Source organism: Manis javanica, chromosome 5, assembly GCF_040802235.1.
Source record: "Manis javanica isolate MJ-LG chromosome 5, MJ_LKY, whole genome shotgun sequence".
Lineage (NCBI taxonomy): Eukaryota > Metazoa > Chordata > Mammalia > Pholidota > Manidae > Manis > Manis javanica.
This window is the reverse complement of record NC_133160.1, coordinates 95,038,710-95,066,112: the sequence shown is the minus strand read 5'-3', so window position 1 is coordinate 95,066,112 and position 27,403 is coordinate 95,038,710. Positions and strand designations below refer to the sequence as shown.

Below are 27,403 nucleotides of genomic sequence, written 5' to 3'. Positions count from 1 at the left end.
CCCAGTAATTTTTTTTTCCATAGGAAAACAACTTCTAAGATAAGGCCTCTCTGGTATTGAAAAGTGTAGTAGTAAGGGCCAAGGATTTAATGTGTAAAGATCTCAATTCAGTTTCTGTGTGTATGTCTTTCAAACTTTGACCTGAGAGTTGTTCCCTTACCTGCTTTGAACTTTATTTTTCTCATATGTAAATTAGGGCTCCTTTCTCATTGGCTTGTCCTTATGATCAAATGAGATAACATATGAAAACACTTCTTAAAAATATAGAGTGCTATGTAAATGTGAGTTGGATTTGTATATGCCAGTAAGAATTGAATGATGAGTGGGATTTTACCCCAGCAGCATGGATCCCTCGACCCTGAGGACATGTTTTAAGGTTCCTGTACTTCTCTAAGGTACTTTCAGATTGTCTACTAATATATATTCTCAAACACAAATATTTGGACAAAATAATTTTTTTGACTCAGTGGTTTGACACAAATTGTATTCAGAATGCAACAAAACAAAAATGTAAACAGGTGGATTCTGAAGGGACACCCTTGGTATTTGCTAACATTATTTCATCTTTTTATTGGATTGTGAAAAAAGTATAAGGATATTCTTTATTGTTCCCTTTTCTATTTTTAACACCTACCAATCCTCAGCCCGGTTCCGCCTCTGTTCTTGGTCAGTGTAGGCTGAATATCAGAATGAAGCAAATTGGAGGGAGAACGAAGCGAATTAAAACACCAAGCGCACGCCGAGGCAGGGGTTCACCTACCCTAACTAGTGTAATGACACTTAAGCTCGCAAAAACTAGAAAGATCGCATCAGTTCACCTCAAAGGGTGATTTAATTTGTTCTTGGAAATGTACATGAAAATATTCACATCTACCAAAATACAGGTACAACCATAAGATTTATTCAAGACTAAAAAAGATTTATTCATTTTTAGTCTCCCGTTCTGCATTACTCCTTAGCTATCTTTGATACCACCTTTCAAGCAAGATAGTCAATAGAAACAGCCACATTTTCTATGTGAACCAAAAGAGTAATGGTATCTCATCCATTTCTTGTTAAAATTAATTTGCTTCATTGTTTTCTTATTTCCTCTTCTTTTTTTTGAAATATGTTTTGATTAGAAAAATGTGGCATTAAAATGAATAATTGTATTCCTCAGTTTTACAATTTAAATCCTGTATATGAAAGCAGATTCATAATAGAATGTTTTCTTTTCTTTTATGAATGATCAGACTTAATGTCCATTCCTGTTTTTATTCCCTATTAAATGTAATCATTCAGTGATATTTTTATGAGCTACTGTCATGTGATTAATGAATAGTAAAAAAGGTTATTTTAAATGTGGTAGACAAGTATTTTCTTTGCCCACTGAGTTAGTTTTGCTGAGTTAGTTTCTCCTTCCCCATCCTAAGGAATGTATGGCATTAGCTCATTTTAGGGAATCCCCCATTCTTTCCTGCTCTCCTTTCAGGTGATGTGAATCTTTCTTGGGTGGGTGATTTCAGGACCACCTTTCTGACCCCTGCTGCCTTGGAGAGGACACAGAACTTTCCCAAGATTCCACTGTCCAACAAAATATACTGTCACATTTTTTTAGAAGTAAATATTCCTTTAAATCAATGTCACATGCTGGTTGTATCTGTATGAATGAAAAGATCCTCTAAGGAGTTGTTTTGAAAGAGCAACAAATATTGAGAATCTAGCTATACCTCTTCATGATGAAAGAAAACAGTTTCAAATGTGTGATAATCGTCTGTCATCTGAGTATTAGAACTATTCAGAGATTAATGGAAATAAGAATTATCATACAGATTTTTATTGTCACAGACTTAATCTAATACATTTTGAAGTGATGGTAGAAAAATATGAATTAGTGATGATTAAGTCCTTAACTTTTAGAAATAGATATTAAAGATACATGGTGATTTTAAGAACTATATAATTTTTAAAAGTGGAAAATGCTTGAGATTATATTGCAGTAAATTTCTTAAAAAACACTTTCGGAGATTGTCCTTGGTATAAATATGTGTATGGCTTTAAGAGAAAAACAAACAGAAATACAGATACATATCTAGGAACTGGGAATTATTATTAACTATGAAGAGACATTAGTATAGTTTTAACATAAGTCCAATTATCAACAACTGTAATGTAAAAATAACTTGATTTTCTGATGCTTTTCACTCTTTTATTGCTACCTTACTTTATTAAACATAATTAAGCTTTATTATTGATTCTGGTTATATGTGTTCTATGCACTGTGAATTTTAGAACAATTGCAATTTATAAATGATAAAAGGTTTTAGTTTGGTGTTGGTGTGATTTCAAAAGTAAAAGGACACACTTTCTTTGCAATAGTTTACTTGTTTAGTATTCTTTTTGATGTATATGCAGTATTATTCTAGCTAAAAGGAACAAATGATCTATTTATTGTACAGTTAGTACTTCTCAAACTAGCAATGGCTGTCCTTACAATAAACTGGCAGCAGTAAATGTTAGTAGAATTATGTATGATTTTCCTGTGGGGTCCTGGGAGCCCAAAGTATTTATTACCTGAGAACAAAGAACCTTAGAATTAAAGGTAAGTGACTGTGTAGGATATGACTGGTAGTAGACCTATAAAGAAAAAATCAGGAGAAAACAGTCCATAATTTGCTTCTAAGTATATACATTGTAGAGTCGACTTTCTTTCCCTTCCGTCATTTGCACTGAAAGGCACATATTCCCCCAGGTCTTTTTGAAAAATAACAACAAACTCAGATTACTAATATTTTCCTGTACCCATTTGCCCCTGAGGAGTTTCTCATTCTTTTAGTGTTGGATATATTCTTAGTATTCATATTTGATTAAGTTTGTCAATAATCAGTTTGTCACTACTTAATCAGTTTTCAGTATTTTCACCTCCAGTTTTAACAAAGCATTAAAACATTAATATTACTAGATTATAATTCCGGTTTCCTGACATTGATCTGACAGAAGATTATTACCAAACTTAAAGTACTAATATAGATATTTATCATAATAATGAACAGAGGATTAGCACATTTTCTTTGCAATACCATTTTTTAAGAGTTTCTTTTCCTTACTAAATTTCTATTAAAACTGCATAGGAATTCAAATTAAATTAGTTTAAAAATGGAAACAATATCTAATAAATTAAGTATTTCTAATTTCAAATCTCTCAAATGTTTATTAGTTTATTCATTTCTTCAGCAAATAAGTTAGTGGCTTTGGCTATGTTTGTACTAAGCACAGCTTTGCTGTGGCCTTGAAAATGTTTTAATCCTAATGTGATCCTACAGTTTTCTGAAATTATATTTACTAGAAGTGAAGAATAAATAGCCAAAGGCCAGTAAGCACATGAAAAGAGGCTAAACTTTATTAGTCATAGGGAAATGCAAATTAAACCACAATGAGATTCTGCTTTATTTTCCAAGCATTGGTGTAATAAAAAAAGATAATTAAGGGGAATAAGGGTATTACAATTAGCACACATAATGTAGCTGGGGGGGGGGCACGGGGAAGGCAGTATAGCACGGAGAAGACAAGTAGTGACTCTATAGCATCTTACTATGCTGATGGACAGTGACTCTAATGGGGTATGTGGTGGGGACTTGATAATGGGGGAAATCTAGTAACCACAATGTTGCTCATGTAATTGTATATTAATAATACCAAAAAAAAGATAATTACAGGTATTTGTAAGGACGTAGAGAAATGGGAACCCTCATACATTGTTGGTAGGGATGTAAAATGGTGCAGCCACTTTGGAAAACAGTTTGGCAGTTCTGTAAAATGTTAAGCATAAAATTACCATAGTACTTAGCAATTTCACTCCTCTGTATTTATCTAAGAGTAATGAAGATGTAAGTTCATGCAAAATGTTGTATGTGAAAGTTCAAAGTAGCATTACTCATAATAGCTCAAAAATGGAAACACCCCAAATAGCCATCAGCTGATAAATAGATAAATAAAATGTGGTACATCTATACAGTGAAATATTATTCAGCAATAGAAATGTAGTAGTGATACTCAGTGACATAGGTGCTGTTATTAAACCCATATTATTGATGAGGAAACTAAGATTATATAATTAAAATGTAAATTGATAAAGATGAAAACTCAGGTTGGCTTAACTTCAAAGCATGCACTCTGTCTCTGCTCTGTAATGGGCTATTGTTTTATTTCTTCTTTTAAATCATTACCTGTGTCTTCCTTTCTCTTCCTCAAGGCTAGACATTTTGAAAGACAGATTTTATTCCTTGTCTCACTTTATTTGCTTATGTCCCACCTCCAAAGGTAATAGCTCAGCCACCAATGTTCTTTCTTTTTTAATATCTGCTTTGCCAAAATATAATTAATATGCCATAAAATTCACCCCTTTAAATTGTACAATTGAGAAATATTTATTTTCACAATGCTTTCTGAATGTTGTATATAATGGGCTCTGTTCTGCCCCTTTCCTATTTGGTCTCACTTTCTCCTGAAGTTGGTCTATGGCTCCCTGTCCTCCATTTCAGTTATTTGTCTGTTTACTGTGCATTTATTACATGAAAGACTCAGTTTAGGGCACATGAAATCTGTGTTATCATTGACTTGTCTTGTGAAAAAACAGTATCAAATAATAAGGAAGAAAGTGTGCAATTTTAAATAGTACAATAATGGTAGGCTTCACTGAGAAGGAGCCATTTGGAAAAACACTTGAAGGAGGTGAAGGATTTAGCCGTGAAGCATTGTTCAGGGGGAACATACCAGGGTGGGATCAGCAAACAGAAGGATACTAAGGGCAAACCTGTTAGGCACATATAAGGATTAGTAGGACAAGCAGGCTGATGCTGAGAAACCGAGTAGGACTATCATCAGTGTTTGAGACATAATGAGGGGCAGATTACATAGAGCTTTATGGCTCATTGTAAGAACTTGAGCTTTTACTCTGAACAAAATGGGGAAGCAGGCAGGGTTTTGAATAGAAAATGAATATTATCTGAATGATGTTTTAAAGTGACTATATTGGTTTCTCTGTTGGAAATAGGCTCTACGGTGAAAAGGACTCAAGCATGAAAACAAAAATAGATGTCTAGAGAATTGATATAATCTTCATCTCTTTTGTATTCCTGATCAGTATATTAAGTGCTTATCGAGTATATTCACTTGGATATAACATAGACACGTCATCACATTCAAAGACAATTCATCATCCCTGCTCCCCATTCCAAACTTCTTTCCTTTTTCTATAACCTCTGCCATGGCAAAGCCCCAGCTACCAGAAGGGGGAGACACGTTTGACTTTTTTAAAGACAGGTATTTTTAGAGTAGTTTGTTTCACTGCAAAATTGAGAGCATAGTAGACATCACCCATATATCTTGTGCCCCCACACATGTATAACGTTCCCCGTTATCTACAGTACCCATTAGAGTGGTCTATTTGTCATAGTTGATGAACCTACATTGACACATCATAGTTACCCAAAGTCCATAGTTTTTGGCGCTGTATATTCTGTGGGTTTGGACCCATGTATGACCTGTACCCACCATTCTAGTATCATACATAGTATTTTCATTGCCCTAAACATCCTCTGTGTTCTGCCTGTTCATCCCTCCCTGCTGCAAATACTGATCTTTTCACTGTCTCTATAGTTTTGTCTTTTCCAGAATGTCAAATGGTTGGGGTTACAGAGTATATAAACTTTCAGATTGCCTTCTTTCACTTAGAAGTATGAATTTAAGCTTCCTCCATATCTTTCATGGCTTGACAGCTCATTTGTTTTTAGTACTAAATAATGTTCCATTGTTTGGATGTATCACATTTTATTTACTCACCTACTGAAAGACATCTTGGTGGCTTCCAGGTTTTGGCAAGTATTAATAAAGTTGCTGTAAACATACATGTGCAGGTTTTTGGTGGATGTAACTTTTCAACTCCTTTAGGTAAATACCAGGGTGTGTGATTGCTGGATCACATAATAAGAGTATCATTAGTTTTAAAAGAAATTGCCAAACCATCTTCCAAAATGGCTGTGCAATTTTTCATTCCCAGCAGCAATGAATAAAAGTTTCTGTTGCTCCACATCCTCACCAGCATCTGGTGGTGTCAGTGTTACAGATTTTGGCTATTCTAACAGGTGTGTAGTGGTATCTCATTGTTTTAATTTGCATTTCCCTGGTGACATGTGATGTGGAGCATCTTTTCGTATGCTTGTTTGCAATCTGTATATTTTCTTCAGTGAGGTGTCTCTTAAAGTCTTTGGTGCACTTTTTAATTGGTTTATTTGTTCCTGTTGAGTTGAGTTCTCTGTGAATTTTCAGTAACAGTCCTTTATCAAATGTGTCTTTTGCAAATATTTTCTCCCAGTCTGTGGCTTGTTTTCTCATTCTTGACATTGTCTTCTGCAGAACAGAAGTTTTTAAGTATCTAAAAAATCATTGTTGTACTGAAAGTCATCTAGGTTTTTTCCTATGTTACCTTCTAGAAATTTGACTGAGTTGATTTTTGTGAAGGGTACAAGGTCTTTGTCTTGATTCATTTTTTTGCATTTGGGTGTCCAGTTGCCCAAGCGTCATTTTTAAAAAGACTACCTCTGTTCCATTGAATTGCCTTTGACCCTTTGGCAAAGATTAACCATATTTATGTGAGTTGATTTCTGGGCTCTCTATTCTCTTCTGTTAATTTATTTGATCTTTCTCCAAAGAACACTGTCTTGATTACTGTAGCTTTATACTAAGTCATGATGTCTGGTAGTATCAATTCTCTGATTTTTCTTCTTCAATATTAAGTGGGCTATTTTTTTTTTTGCCTCTTTACATAAACTTCAGGTTTGTCCATGTCAACAAGATAACTTCCTGGAATTTTGATTAGGATTGCACTGAATTTATAGGTCAAGTTGGGAAGAACTGACACTTTAGGAATATTAAGTCTTCACACCTTTGACTCTTCCAAGTGTTTCTTATTCTTCAATCAAATTGAAGATAAAACCTTTAAATTCTTCTTCATAGGGCATACCAGTTATTTAAATTTTGTCTACTGTTTTTCCACTGATTAATTCATTGGTCTCTTCTTTTGATACCCTATAAACTCAATATTAAATTCTAGCAGTTCCTAGAGAGAAAGTGCAGGATGAGACTCTTGCCATTCTGACTTCGGGAGAGCGCTTTGTCCTTGCTTGCCTGGCTTGGACAACCTCTGTGCCTTATTTAAATGACTGATATAAAGGCCATATGTGGTACTGTAGTCCAAGAAAATAGATTAGGGCAGAACCCAGATCTATTATTTATTAGTTATATGACTTCAGGCATGCCACTTATTGCCTTAGGCCTCATTTCCTTTTTTTAAAAGAAGGTAAAAGTGTACCCCTCTGCCAGGTTGTTTTTAGTGTCAGGGATCTGTTTTGAAAGCCCCTGTTAGATGGTAATTGCTCAATAAAAAAATATTTATTTTTTTAGATATGTATTACTATATGTTAATACATAAATAATTATTTAATAGTAATAGCCATTTGTTCTCTTTAGAACACATGCTTCAGGAATACAAGGGAAGAGAGTTAACTAAAGTCCAGAGTTTTCATTAAGGCTTTTTGTGTCATACAGTTCTGTGGGTTTTGCCAAATGCATGCCATGTAGCTGCTGTTACAGTATCACACAAAATAGCTTCACCACCCTGCAATTCTCTGGGCTTCACCTACTCATTTCCCCTGCCCCTAAGCTCCTGGGAACCCCTAATCTTTTTATTTGCTCTATTGTTTTGCTTTATTCAGAATGTCATACATATAGCTGGAATCACACAGTCTTTCAGGCTGGTTTCTTTTACTTAGCAAATGAATGGATAGTGTTAATAGAATCAATGCCCAGATTCCCAACTTCTACATAAACTCTGTACTAATACTGATCTTACTAGGAGCAATACTATATGCATAACAATCTTTCTTTTACCTTGCAGAAGAAAGGCACACTCTCATCCATTGCAAATCTTACCAGGGCACACTGCCCTCAGGTCAGAGTAAATTTGAGAATTTTAAAATTTCAATGAATGCCTTAAATTTTTGCTGCAGAAGAGCATAATAGGGTGAACAATGAAAGACGTAATTATAAAATGCATAAAACATCTGAGGAGTGGAGATGTAAATAAAGGTGAAGAAAATAAAATAGTAATGTAAAATTTTCAACTGTTAAGAGTCTACTTATTACTTAAGTAGATAATGGGTTTAGTAAATTACTATGGATTTTGGTTCCATGAGTATTCTTAAAATAGTTGCAGTAAGTCTTTATTTTAAAATAGGGTAGAAATGAAACTCTTTGCAAGTATGTATTTTACCACAGGTGAAACACTGTAGATGTTAACTTGGTAATGTGTGAATGCTTGCGTAGTTTTTCAAAACTCTTTTAAGGGCCTGTGAACAAAAATAGATGAACAGTGCTAACTTACCTTATAAAACCCAAGTTTTTAAGCCTGGTTTATAAAATCTTTCATCACCTTCTAGACCCTTAAAAAAAATTAGTTATTTCCTGCTTCCCTTTTGTATGCTCTGGCAAGAAAGACTTTGAAGTTCCTTATCATGCTTTTCCCCTGCCGCTTTGTCTTTATTGTATTATTCTTTCCTTTCTTTGCCTCATTGCCTTCTACTCACTCTCTCGGGTGCAGGGATCTTGACTGAGGAATTACCTGTCATACCGGCACATTGTCTTTGATGGAGTACCCCTGTTCCACGTTCCCTCACTCTTGTTTTCTTGTCTTCGTCATCGTGCTAATGTGTTGTCCTGTAATTAGCCTTTTTTCCCTCTGAAACTGGAGTGTAAGTTCTCTGATAGTAGGAACTGTGTTTTGTCCTTCCCTCCTTGCACCTAGCTATATACCTCTCCAATAAGTTAATTTATTGGGCAAATATTAATTACTGAATGCAACAAGGAAAGGTGGGTTTCAATCATTAGAAAGTTAGTTCTTGTGCACAACTTTTGGGGAGGAGTCAATTAAATTGTAAAAGGCTATTTTTGTTTTATGCTGGTTGTTTTCTGGCTATAACATTTGCCCTTACTGGTAATGTTTTCAGTAAGAGTTTACAGGAAGATAGGATTTTGAGCCTAAAAGTGAGTTTAACAACCACTCTTATGATAGAAGGAGCACAACATTGTGAGCAATAAGGCAAGGAGTCTAGTTTTGGCTCTACTGCAAACTTGTTATGTGACCATGAATAAGTTGTCCAGCCAGGCGTTGATTTTCTCCTGTATAAGATAAGAAATGAGATTATTTTTAAAGTTTCCTTCACCCTTGGTTTAGTCAAGAGAGAAAATTTTAAAGACGCAAACATGATTATTCCAAGCAAGAAAATAAAAAATGTGGAATTGATTTATTTTCTTATCATTAATATTATCATACATGTAATACACCTGAACAATTATACACATTACAATACAATGTAATACATTATATGTGCTATATGTGCATAATGCTGATCTTGTTCATATTACCTGCAAATTATATAGCATCATGGCTTATATTCTATCTTAATATAAAGAAAAAAGTAAAATAATTAAAATAGTCACGATTGAAAATCTAGAAATAGTTCACATAATACGTTGCTTCATGTAATTTCAGATTTTATTTTAGCTTCTATCACTAAATACATAATTTGATCTGATTAATATACTTTCCAGTACGTTTTTATCATTCTGGAAATCAACTTATTTTTGTTGAAACATTTCTTTGTGACCAATTACTCAGTCACTGCAGCCTTATTCAATGAGAAGCAATATTAGAAACAATTACAAAAATCACTTCCTACATCTTTTGGTCATTCATAATATATAGTAATTCAGTTTTATAAAGCTTAATTGAATGACATTTAGGTATCGCTTTTATAAATGGTTTGAGATAATGTTGTTTGGCCTAAACAAAGGCAGTATTTCCCTTCTTGTCTTCTACTCCACCCAGCCCCCCTGTTCTCCACCTGCTTGAGGAAAACTATTTCTCCAAACTAACCTCATAATTGCCCTTTTGTGCCTGATTTGCGCCTCAAGAAAGACCCACAGCATCTGTAAAGCTGTGGTATTTGCAGGCAGCACAGGGTTGCTGGGTAGTGAGCCAATGCACAGCTTTGTCTGAGCAGCTGAGAACTTTGCCGGCGTTATTACCACGGTGTTCAGTAACACAGACCTGTGCCATGAGCAAGTAAAGCACTGAGCAAGTGTCAGGGTCAATATTTATAGGCCACTACGTAGCTGCCTTGCAGAGAGAAAGAACGAAAGGAGAAACACGCACGTAGAGGACAAGGAAAGACAGACTGTGGTGGAGGGAACTGTAATTTCCAATTGTTTTCCTCAAACAAATTCTTTTTAACTGTCAGGTTCAAACTTCTGGTGAATCATAACCATTTGGCACTGAGCTATGACAAGAGAGGAAACAAAAAGTTAAACGGGCAAGTCTGCCATTAAGTGAGAAGGTAAGTGATTAGCCAATTCAGTCTCGCTTTTACTCGTAAACTCCATCTCCCTGTTGGCCGCTCTGCATCAGTAAGCAAAGGGCTGTGTGGTGTGTGAAAGCTAATAAGGGAGGGCTGCCTGCTGTTTCGGAATGTTCTTGGTGGCAGTGTAGTTTTGGGTACTGCTCTTAAGAAGTGCTGTGTACATTCATAATATGCTAAGTAATGTGGGTGGTGGGAATGGCTCTTGAATAGTAATTTCATGCTGTATCTTGTCAGTAAGTTTCTATTTCTTCATTCTGTCAAACTCAAGGTCTTCTGATTAGTAAATTCCTATTTGTTTTTATATCATTATTAAAGCCTGAATATTAGTGAGTTTATAGTAGTGAGTAGTCCAGAAATGGAAGGGAGAGTTCAGATGAACCTGTGAAGATGTAGTAGATGTTGTCAAGATGTGCAAGCTGTGAAGGTGAGTGACATGAGGTCTTCTGAAAAGAAAGCCCATGTGTATCAGACAGTGCACTAAATTGAGCTAATGACTCTTTGGGAATAGGGAGAACTGGAAGGAATGAAAAGTAAGAACTGTCTTCTTAATCCAAGATGCACAAGGCTCAGCATTTAGCAGTGTCTCTGCTTATCCAGGTGACTCGCTACATTGGTTCCTTACAAAATGTGATTCCCTACTCAAGACCTTGAGCTGCCATCCCTTGGTCCGCACTCATAGTTTGTTTAGTCCTTTCATCACATGTAGTACTTTGGCATGTTTCTCTGTGTATTCATAGTGCTTTAGTATGTTAATTTATCATCATTGTTTTTCATATCCCAGATTAACATTAAACGCAGTGGGGCTGAAGGACACAGAAAGAAATTGTGTTTTTAATTTATTTTTTGATTAGAACACCCATGAAATTTATAAATTAAGATGTTTTATGTCTACTACACACGGCTTGGAAAGTAAATATGTTGCTTTACTAGAAGTATGTCATCAACTAGATGAAACTTATGTACTGACATAGTGTTTCCCTGTTGTTGATTTTAAGTTGTGGAACTATAAGCATTAGCATGATATTTAAAATGTTCAGTTTAGGTTATAGATGCTGATTATAGTTCCAAGGGGTTTACCCTGTTACATATTTAAATTAAAAATGAGAACAGTATTAAGGTTGCTCTAGAGCTTACACTGCAAGCCAGTGGAGATATGAGGAACATCTAGTACTCAGGACAGGTTTTGTTTCAGGACTGATATTCAGGAACCAGCACATTCTGAAGTGGAGTAAAGCCATATCCCAGATAACAGGTAGAACAGGTCTAAAAAGTAAAATAAATGGCTTAATATGAGGCCCATAGCTGTATAATGTTTCTTTTGTGTAATCATATATGATTTTCAAAATGATGTAAAATATTTCACAGTTTTACTAATTCAGAAATGGTTTAAGGTAAATCCAATCTCTTAATTTAAACTGTACTTTTTGTGCTTCAAGCTCTTCCTACCAGTTTATTTATGAGTTTGATTTAGATTTTTGACCACAATATGTTTATTTTGAAAATGAAACTATGGTTGGTTTAGAATGGGTATTTCCCAATTAAATTTTTTTTTGCTACTGTTTTTGGGTAGATTGTAATTTCAGTTCTTTATTCAACATCTTTTATCTGTTCACTTTATATTTTGCATACATTCATGATAATTGCTTTCTTATGCCTTTTTATTGGTTTTATTTTTATACCTTCTGGTGTCTTCTTTCTGAAGTATACTCAGGAAACTTTGGGCAAAAAAAGAACAGGCCAGATAAAATTACTACAATAAAAGAAATGAAAGAAAGTTGTCTCTTGAGAAAATTGTGATATTGGTTAACAATAACTAAAATGGGGTGCATGTTGGGTGAAGCATTTTAAGACTTGAAATACCTTCTCAATATTATTTGGCTTTAATAGAAATCCTGATATTGGTTATTTATCATATTTGTAAATTACATTTTGTATGTAGGCATATTATAAAAAACAAACATGGCACAATTTATATCTATTGAAGCAAGATTTGAATTTAGTGTGAATATCAATATTAACCTCCTAATGGATCTCACTGGTCCTAGTCTCATTTGTTAAACCAGTCCATCTGCTATAGAGGGATCAATCTCCTGCCCCCGTGAACACATTGCCTTCCTGCTAAAGCCCTCCCATCCCTGGCTCAGTGCTGCTCAGAGATAAAGGTCAGTCTTCTTGGCATGATCAGTGTCTTCTTGATCTAGCTGCTACTTTTGTTCCCTATTCATTTTCTGCTATTCCTTCTAGGCTGTTTTCAACATCTCCCTTACCGACCCATGAGAGCATTCTTCTTCCTTGTCTTATGTTCCAGCAATATTGAACATCTAGTGTTTCTTAAAATAGTCCATGCTGTTTTACTCTTTTCTGGAGTGGTTTATGTTACTCCCTCAATCTTGAAAAACCCTCCTCCCAGTCTTTGCCCTTCAGTCTCAATGAAGGCATCCCTCCGCAGCAGCTGGTCCATTGTCAGTTTCTGTGGTTTGGCCTCCTGTATACATCTCTGTTACACCACTTTGCAAAGTTTGATGATTCTAATGTTTTGTGCTTCTTTTTCCACATGAGATTGTCAGCGACTTGTAGCCAAGTTTTAAATTTTATTCTTTTTCTCTAACACCTAGAAAGTAACACTCAAGAAGTTGAACTAAAGAAAAACTTCATCCTATTTATTTTAAACCCACTTCTTTTATAGACTTTTTAATATATTTTAAGATGTCGATTAATTGTATTGAAGAAAAGCCCCTCAAATAGATGGTAAATGCTTCTGAAACACTTAACAAAAGTATTTTGTTTCTCTAGCATTAATCACAATAACATGGTATGTGTGTTTATCCACACTAGCAGTATTTGTTGAATTCATAAAGTTAGCTGAATAACAAAAGTTCAAAATTATATTAGTTAGCACATATGAATTCACAATAAATAGCCCAACAGTGTTGTTTAATTCGTTTGACAAAATCTTTCAACAAAACCGGCAAATTGCTGGACCCACGTGGACTGCTGTGATAAACTGAATGATGCCCGAGCAAACTAAAGACAGTATTACACCTTCCAAAAGGCCCAGAGAGAATTTCAGAAAAGAATGGATTCATACTCTCACATCCTAAAAAATTAGAGTGGAGTAACTCCCAGTGTTACTGATAAAGGTATACTTCTTAATTTTATTTACTGTTACAGAGAAAGTTAGAGATTTAAGGAAATAAAAGAAAATCCATGGGTTAAGAAATTCATAAACCTGAAAGGGAATATTCCATTTCAGTCAGAAGAGGAATTTGCTCCTCAAAATAGAAATGTTGAAAGAAAAGGATGTCAGTGTTTAAAAAAGTAGTTGAGAAACAGCAGCTGTTTCTTTTAGTTCTGATACTCAGTACAAACACAATTTATTTTGTCTTTGTGTTTTTTTATTTCCTCACATACAATCTAAAAAGCTCCCTTTGTATGTGAAATATTTTGTATTCCAAAAACAGAAGTAAAACTTCATACACAATTTAGAGTAATTTGCAACTTTCCTTATTCTGATTATTTTTACTTCTTAGTGTACTCTACCAGCAGTTTCCACTATGGCTGAAGCTCATAAACTTCATGCAGACTTGAATATGACTCTTTTGTTTGTTTAACCTTGAATTGTATCTTTCTTTGGAATGAAAACAAGATTGGTATTTTCATAGGAAAATTTGGTAGCCTTTTAATTTGCTTAGAATGGACCATAATTCAATCTGGGATTCTTTTTCTGGTGTATTTTGCCCACATCCTATCCTGTAGTTATATAGGTATGGAGAAGGTTCCTTACCAAAGACTTATGGGTATAAATTTTATATGTCTCACTGGCATGCTGAACAGTATAAATATTGTACAACTGGAAGATCAAGAACTTTTTGGTCACAGACATAGAAATGTCATCCATTTCTCATCAGCTGGTGATGAGTGAACCCCAAGCTTGCCTCAGTATTAAAATATTATTGCAAAAACAAACAAACAGAAGAGAAGAGCACCATTACCACCACCATGAAGTCAAAGAACTTTGTGATTGGAATGATGCAAAAAGGATTTTACTGGAATAGTGAAGGTTTATTTTATTATTGTTAGCAACTTGCCTTAGCAACTTGTGTTGCCAAAGTTTTTCTATAGCTTTGCATAGTACAGAGTTCATAAAACATGGGAGGAAAAGAATAAATTAATCAGGAAAGTGGAAACTTAAAGATCCCTCCTGCTTCACCTATTTCATTTTATAGATACAGGCAAGTGTGGTATGAAAAGGTAACCTAAGATGCCAAGCACCAGCTTTAAAGTAGCTCGTTAAGGTTTTGATTAAGAAAATACATAATGATAAGGCCAGTATTCTAACACTGTGGCTTTTCCTATCCTATCCGTTTCTAATTGCTGTTTTTACTCTGCATATTGTTTGTAAAGCCTAATTTGCCTTATCTTTGTGTTTTATATTGTTTTAGACTCCTTTGCATTATTTCCTAACTGCTGAAAGTTATAGATAGTAATTATTGCCCCCAGCTGGAATGGACTACTTTTCTACTTAGGACCATAGTTAAAAAAATATATATATGTATGTGTACCTATGTATAATATATATTAAAATATGTATATATCTACATATGTATGTAAAATGGGCATTCCTGACCCTCCCCCATTCTCTTTGGTAGCATAGTCAGATTTATGCACCATAACTGTTCTTTTCAGTAGAATGTGGCAGATTATCCTGAGGCAAAAGACAGAAAATACAAAAACAAAGTTTATACTTTGATTATATTTAAGGTATTTTAATATGGTTATATTTTGTTTCAAAACTTTTTTTAGATGATCATTTGCTTTAATTTACAGTTGGAAAAAATTTGATTAAAACAAAAATCAAAGAACCAAATTATGCTTTTCCAGATTACACTGACTTTCATCTAGCATTCCTTTAAAAATATAAATAATTAAAGAGGCAGGGAGAAGCAAAACAGGCTTATTTTCTACATGTCCTCTTCAAGTAAAACTTTGCTCCTCTCTTCTTGTCCCCACTGCTCCCAAAGAAACTGGGGCTCTTGGATTCCTCCCATTCTTATTAATATTAAGGTCCTGGGAAAAAATCACTTGTATACTTAAAGAAGAAAGTTTCTGAGCAAATAGCTGAAGGCTTTTCTCAGCATTAGCCTGTGATTTCTGTACCTTCCTATTTCCTCCTCCCTCACATCAAAATCAAAGTGACCATCTCTACCCATCTCCCCAATCTATGAAAAAACTCTGATTACTCCTTAATGAACATTTTCCTTTGCATTGATAGTTTGCACTTCAAATACATATTATCTTTATTTTTGAATTCTTGCCTGCTAAGAAATTTATAATTTTTAAATCATTCCAAATATGATAGATGAAAGTGAGTTTAATTTGCTTAGTTTAATATAATTTAATTTATATTTTTAACTACTAGTGAACTTAAATCTGAGGGGGTTGTTAGTTATTAACATTTTATTCTTTACCATTGATCTATTTACACACTTACTCTCTTTAGAAGCTGTATTCCTCTTACTGGTTTAAAAGAATTTTTATTTTTAATTAAAAGATCTTCGTTCTTAAAGTTCTGTTAGTGGCAACTGTTTACACCAACTTCTAATTACTTTTTAACTTTGTTTTATGTTTTGAAACATAAATATGCTTTGAAATGTCTTTATTAAATCTAAGTATCTTCTCCATCTCTTTTGAAACTTACAAGGCTCTTTTCTAAACAGAAGTAGGAAAAATATTTTTCTACATTTTTATGATTTAATTCATTAACTGTTAATGCTATGATTTATAAGAAATTTATTTTTAGTATTATTGTTTTTAGTATTTTAGTATTATTGTTGAACCATTATTGTTGAACCCTTTCCCACTTTTTTTGTGAAGTCACCTTTATCTCACACTCTTGTGGTACAAATTTAAAACTTTGTGTTACCTCTCAGTTTATGTTGCATTAAAAATTTTATGTCTGTGGAAGAAAAGTTCATGTTTCTTGTTAAATGAAATTTAAGCATTGGAACATGTTAGAGTGTTGCTGGATTTAACTTGGCATGTTCCTTGAAATTACTGTAGATAGTAGGCTGTGCATATTAGTTGTGTTAAAGCAGACCTAATGAGAATATGATTTTGTGTGAGTGAAAAATTACGCATTTAATAATAGCCATCATTATCAAGGGTTTTTAGATATATATGTGGTGTTTACAAAGAACTCTTAACTATGTAATTTCATTTAATCCTTGTAACAGACCTTCAAATGACTCATACTGATGTCTTTTTCTCAGGATAAAGAAACTGAGACCCCAAATTGTGAAATAGCTTGATCAACCTCAGAGAGCTAATGAGGGACAGAGTCATGATTTAAACTAGAATCCGGCCAAAGTCTTTTAGGAGTCTTTTGAGGAAGCATTGCTAAATAGAGATTATGTTTTGGCCATAAGTACTAATAATGCATGTCTATAGGGGTCAGATAGCAGTAACCTTCCCAACTTGTGTCCATCTGTGAAAAAAATAAGCTCAGAAACAATGACTTTCGAAGTGTAGAGGCAGTGTTTCGAAGTGTTGATGAAGTTAGTGATACAAGGAGCTGCTTATTATTTGGGATTAGCACTAAAGATACCAGAATCTTAAAATGAACAGAAATAATCCTATACTTTGTCAACTTGGAAGCAGTTTAAAAATCTTTAGTTTCTTCAAATTTTAGTTTTGTTGTTCTATTCCAAGCCAACTTATTCTTCAGTTCTCTGTCAGGTCCTTAGTACACAGCACCATGCCCTCCATCACATACCTGCTCATGATCTTAGCAGGAAATTGGCAAGGTTTGCAGGGAATGACTGTTCCATCTGGGTCCCTAATTCTGTAACTGAAGTTTCACTTAGGGCAGAAATGACTCTACTTACACAACACCATTTGCTCTCACCTCTGTTTTAAGTTGCTCAGTTATAAGACTCACAGTTGCTGTCGCATAAAGCTTTGGTATTTAAAGCAGGAAAGGAAATTCTAGATGTTTTGGCACCACTAGAACTCACTACTGATACAATAATCAGCTACCTGGAAGGATGTAAAAAAGGTAGCTTAATTTGCTGTGAATGAACATACCTTATAAATACAGTTTCTGTTTGCATATGTGTGTAGGGGGAAAGACCAATATATAAAAATTTATATTCAAAGAAATAATTGACAATCTTGATTGTTTTTGTACATTCAGCCACCATGAAGTAATTTGTTTTGTTTTCCTCTTTAGCACAAGGCAAACAATTTTGCTTAAAGATAATATAAGATTTTTTTTGGCCTTGGGCCACTCTGCCCTTTGTTGATACATTGGTATGTCTGTAGTGAGATGTACACAATTCACTGAGATTTTTGTTTTATAGCCCTGCCTTAGAATACTTGAAAGTAAATTATACCTTTTAGTTAATAAGCAGGTTGTTCTTGTATTGTTACTTGGAAAAGTGTGCATCAGTCAATTCTGCACTAATTAACAGTCATAAAAAGTCTAAATAGGCCATTCATACTATTCTTTCTTTATTTCAAAAAAATTTTTTTTAGTTTCCTGTTTTACTATAAAGATTATTAGAACTGCACAGTGTATAGTTGGGGCATAATTCTATATATAATCTCATATTTTAATTCCCCAGGTAAATATATTTTCTGGGCAAAATTCATTAAGATTCTCTTTTCCATTTCTCTCTATTCCAATGTTAACTTTATTAGTAAATCAATATATCATTATTCACAGTAGTAGTTATGTTACTAACCTTGAAGTATATTTCCGTGTTTATTTTCAGAGGTTTGTTGGCAAATCAAACTTGGCAATAATAGAGAAGGAAAGCATGGTGACCCGGGACACACTGTTCTCCTGAAGTAGTTCATGGTTCTTTGTGTAAACTTTTTTGTTTATTTGTTTTAAATTAGCCACCATACAATGTGTATAGTCTTTTGAGTTATTCATTAATGCTCCATATATAATCCTCTTAAATTGTAATTGGTAGAAATAGACAATTATTTAAAATGATTTTTCCTTTTCCTGTACTGTTGCAAAGTAGATTGGTACAGTTTCCAAAGCAAAATGCAAGCTTAAAATACACCACTGAAACCATGTGTTCTTAATTGGGGGAGCTAGTTTCCTGGTCAATTTGAAGCTATGCTTTTACCTAATGTTCCTCTAGTGGAAAAGAAATGTGGTATTTATGCTAACATGATTTCAATTTCTTAATAGTTCCAAACTATATATGATTTGCCCAGAGACTGAGGATCAATTTTTAAAAATTTAGTTAACTTTAATAAAATATTTTCTCTGATATTTATATGTTTCTGTTTATTACCTGAATACTGTCAGTGGTATTAATTTATGCTTTTAGAGACATAAAGCATACTTCAGATTAAGCACTGGTTTACATACACCATAAGGCCTGTAGAACACAGTGATGGCTCATTGTCTTTTGCATCTCTATCCCATACTTACTGTAAGGCTGCTCATTTCCATATGTTGGGCAGTTCAACAGACAGGCTGACCTCAGTTGATCTGGTGGCCAGCATAGCATCACCCATCCAGCCAGGAGCTATGAAGCCATCAGTCGCCTATTTCCCTTCTCATCCCCCCACCTGCCCCTTGTTAACGTCTCATTTCTCTGCTTGCTCTTCTTCTCCCTTTCCCTTCTTTGTTTCCTGGTTTTTAATCTTATTCATAAATGTCAGTTGCATCTTAGCCAGTTATCTCTCATACCAAGTTGTTATTGGTTTTCTTTTTTACTTCAACATTTTTATTCTTACTTTCTGTCTTCCTTCTATCATCAATTAGATCAGAAAACTTTTTTGTGTGTAATTTGAAGAGAACTTTTCCTATTTTAACAGAAATTATCAAGTGCCTTGAAGGAAGAGAAACATGTATCATAATATGTTAAAGTGCAATTAGTATCATTCCCTATTTCCCTAAAGTTATTTACTTTCTTGTTTTATAATTAATGGTGACTTGATCAACATTATGTCATGGATATTTGTATATATGACAACAATCTCATTTAACCATTGCAGTAATTCTGTGAAATGGTTTTTATCACCCCTATTTTAAAGATAAGGAAATGAAAATTCAGGGAAGTTAAATAATCATGCTTAAGATCTCATAGCTTGGGAAAGCAGGAGATGTAGGATTGGAACCAGTTATTTCTGACTCTAAAAACATCAGAGTGTAGTGTATGATTTTTTTTAATAGGTAATTTCACTTTCCTACTTTTACAAATCATGAAAAGTTTGAGATGCAGCACAGCAACACAAGCCACTTCCCAGTTAGCAGAGGTCCAAACCAGAGGCAGCAACTCCTTTCCCTACAGGGAAGACAAGGCTCTGTTGATATTTACAAACAGAAAAAAGTAAATCTTAAATTTTGTATATTTTTCTCATTTAAATCCATATTTTTCTCACTTTTGTAGTTCTACCAAGGTTAATTTATATAAAGAGAGAGCAAAAACAAATACTTAAGAAAGTATGTTCTTCCAAATAAATCCATGCTATGCTCTAGAACATTTTTGAGGCTGTTGAAATCTTCCTCTGTAATCTGTACACTTGTTGCTTTCAGTTAGACTCTAATAGATTTTTTCATTATTTGTATATCACACCAGCACGGCATGAATTCTCACACTACTGTAAAAGATGGATACTTATAGATTACTTGGAGACGAGTCACACTGTTTATAGATTAACTTAGAATTCTGCCTTGCTCTGCTTTCCAGGTGCTTTATTGGGGACAGGAAATAACATTTAAACAAACTTTATCTTTAGTTAAGAAATCTTTGTATTTAAAGGATGATATGGATGAAATTAAAACTGTAAATAAAATTGACCTTTAGGAATTATCTGTTGATTTTCCATGTTGTTCCTAGCCCCATATTGGTAAGATACAATTTAAGGTTGTTATAAATTACAACTCCTGTTTGTAAAATGTTTCTTTTGAACTTTTTCTCCTCCAAATGCTTTGAAGCAAATAATGTTTTGTGAATAGAAAAATTAACATGAAGGTGTGGGATGAAGATCCTTGGCTGAAAAGCCAAGTATTTTGACCTTACCAGAACAGTTATTAAACTTGATCAGCTTCACTGTATTACATGAAAATATAAAGAAGTAAATATGTAATTATATGTTAACCCATACCAACTATAATTTGAAATAATGAGCATCAGGCGCAAGTCATTTAAGAAAATACATTATGAGAGTGTTAATATTGAGAAAGTTTTATGAATTTCATTTAGTTTCTGAAACAAGAAAAGAATTTAATATGATTATAGTGATGGAACACCTGTATGAAGCTTGTGGAATTATATGGTAGTCCAGTTTGAGAACCATTGAATTGTCAAATAAAAATTCTTATTTTACAGCGTAATAGTAATATTTTCCTAAAGATTTTCATAAGCTGTGTTGGTATGTCAATAAAGAGTTTATAAGGCCTACAGGCCAGTTTAAATAAACTACTGAATGTTGTCTCACACTATATGGGGGAAGGCAATGACAGTGTGACTATGAAGAGTTACACAAACTATTTCGTAAGAATTCATGAAAATCTGAGTGGAGTGAATTTATCAAACTGATTTTCTTTTCCCTTAATTATCTCTACTTTATTTCATCCCTCATCATCTCTAATGATATGCTGTAGGTTTCAGCTTTCAGTGCCTCCTCCCATTTGTAGCAGACATTGCCAGCCCATCAATACTCTGTTGAGTCTCTGGGGGCCTGGGACCCAAGCTGCCACTAAATCAGTGATTTAGTTATCTGTTCTGCAAACTAAAACTCACCCCTACTCACCTCATTCTATAAACAAAAACAAGCATGGAAAAAATACTTTACCATGAAAAATAATACTTTAAAATATTTAGAAAAAGATATCTTTACTATTTTAGGGTAAGACAGGAATTTAACTAGACACAGAGCAAGCCATAAAGAAAAAGATAAATGTATTTAATGTCATTAAAATGAGAAAACAAATGTGTGTTGATCAAAGGGTACTGTAAACAAGAAAGACTGAAAACTGATTTAGTTTATAGGTCATATTAAAGATCCTGTGAATCAATAGGAAAAGCAAAATCAGCCAAAATAAAAAGGGACAGGAATTTCTGAAAAAGAAAATCCAAATAGTCAGTAAACATAAGAAAACTTGCTGAACCTCATTAATAGAGAAGTGCAAATTAAAATGAGTGTTGTACTATTTCATACCCACCATGCTGTTAAAAATATAAAAGTCTGAAATTTACCAAATGTTGGTGTGGATGTAAAGCAACAGGAACTCTCATACACTGTAAATGGGGATGTAAATTGATACAACTGAATTGGTAAATTGAAACTGAATGTAAGTATAATCTTTTGCTCAGCAATTCCACCCCTAGGAATATATCCCATAGAAATTCTTGCTCATATACCTCAGGAAATAAATAGGTACAGAATGTTTAATTGTAGCTGTGTCCGTAATAACAAAATACAAATGAATCTGGAAACAAGTCAACAGAGAGCAGATTGGATAAGGCAGGGAATATTTGTATACCGTGGAATTAGCATAGCAATGAAAATGAATGATGAACCTCAGCTACTCTTACGAACCTGTATGAATCCCCAAAACATGCGGAATGAAAAAAGCAAGTCACAAAACACATACAATGTGATTCCAGTTATCCAAACTTAGATCAGAGGCAAAACTGAGTAATATGGTTTTGTGGAATCATTACATATGTAATCAAACCATGAAGAAAATCAAGGGAAAGGTAAAAACAAAATTGTAGATGTTGAATGTCTCTGAGAGGAGGGAAGGAGTTGGATTCAGGGAGGTGCCAGAGAGCTTGGGTGATGTACAAATGGGTGATCATTGAAAATATTATTTAAAAGTATCACTAACAATTATGTATATTATTCTTGATGTATTACTATAAAGAACACATTTATAAATAACATAAATCATTATTAAAATACAATTATGCAAAATGTATATGCATGAAATATTTCATACTACAGAGTAATGACAAAGAAAGGATACTTCCCTCCTTCGAAAGACCTTTTCAAGTTAATCTTCCATTAGGATATGCTACTTGTTTTCATGTAGATGCTTACACATGTGAGTTTTTCATAGTTTATAGCTAGTATTACTCTGTTCCTATTGGCTCTAATGTCCAGGAAGTTTTATTACTTGTACTGGTTTCTTACCCTGTTGTGATTCTCTACTTGCAGTGTTGTCTTCCCGTGGTGTCCATGTCTCACTAGCTTTTGGTCATTTGCACAGTCATGTTTCTTTAACTCATTGCTCCCACGTGCTCAGCTACAGGACTTTGAATCCCCCTTTTCTGGCTTCTTTTTCCTACACCATTTCTGGGGATCCCAAGGGGTCTCCACATCATAGCAGGCTGCGTGTGTGAGCCCACACTCCGGCCTTCTCCATGGCCACCTTTCCCAACTCCAGGGCGTCCTACCAGCTGAGCCAGGTCCTTCAACGGAGAGGTGTGGCTGCATGTCTATAATTGCTGTTTGTTACTGGGCTGTCCACACTGCTGTCGCCACTCTTGATCATGGTGATCTCTCTCTGGTATTTTTGTCTCTCCAGACTGATGGTTTGCTTGTTCTGGGGTGTGAGGTCTTGTCCAGTGCTCACAGTCCTATTTAATGTTAGGACCTGGTAGTGTTGCAAATCGAGAGGAGAAATAGCTACCTTTCTGCTGTTAATTGTTATTGCTCTTTCTTGACGATCTATAGCCTATTTGCTTAGGCCCTAACATGTTACAGGGTTTGTGGAATCATGTTTTCCTGTCTTACCTCTATTCTTCTGGAGCACATATGCCACCAAAGTGGATGGATGAATAAGGGTTACATTCAAGCAGCATTCCTTTCCTCTGAAATCTCTGGTTTTATTGCCAAGTTAACTTGCCATCTCACTTCTTACCCCTGGATAAATTCTCTCTCAGAGGTCCTGGTTCCACTTTGAAAATTTGCTTTTAGATATTTTGCCATTCTACTGTAGCTTCAGCCGTAAGATTGTTCCCAATTGATTAACCAGTCAATCAATCTCAATTTCTTCCTTTCCTCCCCCTCCCACAACCCTTTCTCTATCTTATATACATTACCACACAACAACAGGATTTTAGGTAATCAGACGTATCTCAACTCTTATTGTGGATTGGGTTTGAATTATTTCTCAGGTGTTTCCTTAGGCTCTAGAGAAATCTGGTAATGCCCTGTCTGGCTGGTGACTTGGTGACCCTCACATATGTAGCCACAGGTAGCGGCTTCTAAATTCTGAATCCAGCCTGGGTCCGACTAAGTAATAGAAACAATAACATCAGCAGAAAGCAGCAGCAAGGGGAAGTACATTCTATACATTATTTCATTTAAATTTCATTAAAATCTTTGAGATAGGTTTTATTCCCATTTTACGGATGATGAATTTGAGACTCAGATTATATAAATGACTGAAATTTGGATACATGATAAAAAGTGAAGCTCTTCTACAGAATAGGGTACTTGATTTGAAAGCCCATCATCTCTTAACCACTAAATTAGATATACTTTTTCTTAATACAAATTAATTTCAGTCATCCTTCAAAATGATTTCAAATACTTTTAACAGCTTCTTCTAAATGTATCACCAAAATAAGTATTTTTTTCTATAAGAATATAGTAATTTGTTTGAAAATAATGGCTCATTCTGCAAATTATTTTTATGGGAAATGTTCAAGTTGATGATACTTAGTTGAATTTGATGAAATTTTGTACTTGAGAATCCATCCTGTAAAAACTGGATATCCGCTAAACTAGAATCCTCAGCAGTTACAGCATTTTCCTGACCAGTAAAATATCTTTAGTCAATATTTGATTATATTGTCATTAAGGAGTGCTAACACTTCCATATAATATTGCAATTAAGTGAAATCTTTCAGTAACCCCTCCTCCTGAGTTATAAATTCAGGGTCATAAGTAAATGATAAATTCTGGATAATAAGTAGTTTCATTTTTTGAACTTGAGTTATCTCATAAAATGATTCAAGGAAATATGAGAGGGAACAAGGTTGTCACTGAGAATGGGAGAGAGAAGAGACATAAATCTTTACACACACACACATACACACACACACACACACACACACACACACACACACTAAGATATACCTGACAGTGATAAACAGTAAGGTCAGGATAGGGATTTAGGGATTACATGTAAAGGAGGAAGAAGGCATATGAGGAGGGATTGGTTACATAAATTGTATCTATAATGTTCACTTTCTTTATCTTGGTGATATCTACATGGATATTCACTGTATTTTCTCTATCCTTTTGGCATTACTGAAATATTTTGTAATAAAACACCTGAGGAAACAAATTTTCAACTTTGGTATGGCATGGAAAATTAATAGGTTCCTCAAAAAGTAGTGATAAGGCACTTAATTTAAAAAATAATGCTATTTTCTTCTTTTGACAAAAAATGTAAAGAAGCCAAAAGAAGGAGGAACAGAAACTGTGAGCACTTACTTCCTTTTCTCTTTCCATTAAATGCCATTAGACTGCTGCATACTCCACACATGGTTTCTAAAATATCGTATTTCCTCAGTTCCATGAGGCCAGCTTCAATTTATTATTAGCTTTTAGGGGAAGGAGAAATTCTGTTGTATTAAATATATATGTGCATTACAAATGTACATATATATATTTAAGATTTCAATATATGAAATTACATATTTATAGAATTACATTGCTACTGCATATGTATATGAATATAAATTAAGAAAGAATAAATGATATTTTCTCAAACTTTTGCTGAAACAGTTGCTACCTACCCAGTAGCAAACTTGAGCTTGCTATGCTCCTTCATGCCGCATTGGAAACAGGCACACTTTGCTAATCTTTCTGGTTAGAATGGATCTTTTAAAAATTGTTTGTCTACTAGTGTATTATTTGATTCAGAGCAGTCTATGGGGCTATTTTACTGAAATGTGTATTCAGTTATATATAAGATCTTCCCCCTGTGACCTAGTATATACCTGAATATCCACCAAGAGTCCAGCTTTTGTTCAGCAACATTCTGCTGTACCTGCAGTGCTGTACACGCTGTTCTCACAACTGTGCTTTCTTTTATTCTAAGGTAAATATTCGTTCACATATTGCTATTTATCTTAAAATGCACATATGTATGTTTAATGAGGTAGAGTTCCTTCTTCCCAAAAGAGAGCTCATAATAGACTGAAGTTGACTTCATGGAATTGAGAAAATGTCATATTTAAGAAACATTTATAGAATAGGTGGCAGATGAAGGCATCAGTTTTCCACATAATCTCATCCTCCACTTTGATCATTTACCTGTGGGAGGTCTAATAGTTTGTTAAGAGGTGAAAAGGATAGACTCTGAAGTTGAAGCCTAAGCTCTGAGTCTGTCTCTACTGCTACTTTAACAAACTAGGTACCTTCTGTGGCCTCAATTTCCTCATTTGTAAAGTGGGATTTTTTGCTTAAGAAGACCACTTATGGGGGCGCAAGGATGAATGGTGTTGGGTTGGGAATCCAGTCAAAGGGCAGGCATCCTACAACAGATTGAGGCCTAGGGGAGGTGCAGATTTAAGAGAGAGGCAGGAAGCTAGAAAACAGGGGTAACTGTGAAGACCTAAAGAAAAAGCCTAAGTCAAACATATTTGAGGGGCAGAGCGGGAGAAGAGTGACAGATGGCTTTTGTGGTGTCTGAAGTGGCCAGTTGGATGGATGCCAGTGAGGTGGGTGATTATGGACCATACAGGAGGGGCTTATTTACAGTCACAATGGGTATCTCACATTTCTGTGTGTAAATATAGTCATCTCAGACTTGGAAAATTAAACTCAGCATCTTCCCTACTGCTGTTATTCCGTACCTGCTGCTCTGTGTCACTCCTGAAAACCGTTCCCTACATCCCAGGGGGTGATTGTTGATGGTGTGTTTTGTACTCTGCTGGAATAGGTCCTTGCTTGCCCTGAAGTGGTTCGCTTTGTTTTGGGGAAACATCCATCCTCAGTTTCCACTTTATTGGAACTACTTCTCTCAACTCCTTCATCTGAGACCTGATTTTGAGGCTCTTTCTCTTTCTTTTAAGTGTCTTGGTGTCCTTTGCTTTCAGAATCATCACAGTTCATTACAAAGAAATCCAATGCTGTGTGAATTTCAAAGAGAATGGAGTTGGGAGTCTCTTCTTGGAAATTGCTTGGCCCATCTGAAGATTTAGTTAGTTCCTTCCTTAGACTACCACTTTAAACTCCAGGGCATGGGGATAATCTTCACAAGGCAACCAAGAGTTCTATAACCCTTTAATCCAGAGCAGTGGTATATTTTTACCTTATGCCTTACAATAAGAAAATGTTTGGTAAAAGCTAATAAAGCTTTGTTTCAAGATAAGTTTTAGTGTCCACATAGATCAAATATATGCTAGCCTTTTAACCTTTATATGGTCAAAGTATTAGGCTCACCTTAATCAGACATAAATCATAGTATATATGATTAATTTCTCATATTCTGGATACATGGTTTCTGCCATTTAGGAATTACATTTGGGTGCAAGTAATGGAAACTGGAAATAATGGTAGAAAAATAGAAGTTTCACCTTCATATAATGAAGTACAGAGGTAGGCAGTCCAAAGAGTGTGTGGCCGTTTCATAGACATCAGGGGACCTAGTCTCTTTCTGATTTTCTGCTCCACCATCCTAGCATGTGGCTTCCATCTTCAAATGGCCCTTGGTGGCCATTATCATTCCAGCTATCATGTCCAACTTCTAGGCTGTAGGGAAGAGGTAGAGGTGAACAAACCTAGTCAAGTACCTTCTTTCAGGCAGAGATTCAAGGTATCTGCCACTCTGGTCATGGCCAGCTTTTAATCAAGTGAACACATCACAGTCTTGTAGCTGGGCTTACTGCTGCCCTGGAAAACCAGTATTCAGTTGCCGGGGAACAAGGGAAGAATGGACAGTGGGTGATAACTAGCCT

The 27,403-nt window shown here is 34.7% G+C and overlaps 1 protein-coding gene across 8 annotated transcripts in view; it reads left to right on the top strand.

Annotated features, from left to right (window-relative positions):
- BMPR1B (bone morphogenetic protein receptor type 1B) overlaps window positions 1–27,403 on the top strand; it is a 402,305-nt gene that overhangs the window by 226,949 nt on the left and 147,953 nt on the right. For 4 of the 8 annotated variants that reach the window (XM_037020220.2, XM_037020219.2, XM_037020217.2 and 1 more), the window contains one exon: window positions 10,335–10,430. The exons of 3 other annotated variants lie outside the window; for them this stretch is intronic. The gene's annotated coding sequence lies outside the window, so the exon portion shown is untranslated. Of the gene's footprint in view, window positions 1–9,869; window positions 10,431–27,403 lie in introns of those variants that run through there. One more of the 8 variants, XM_017663726.3, reaches the window with a different exon arrangement.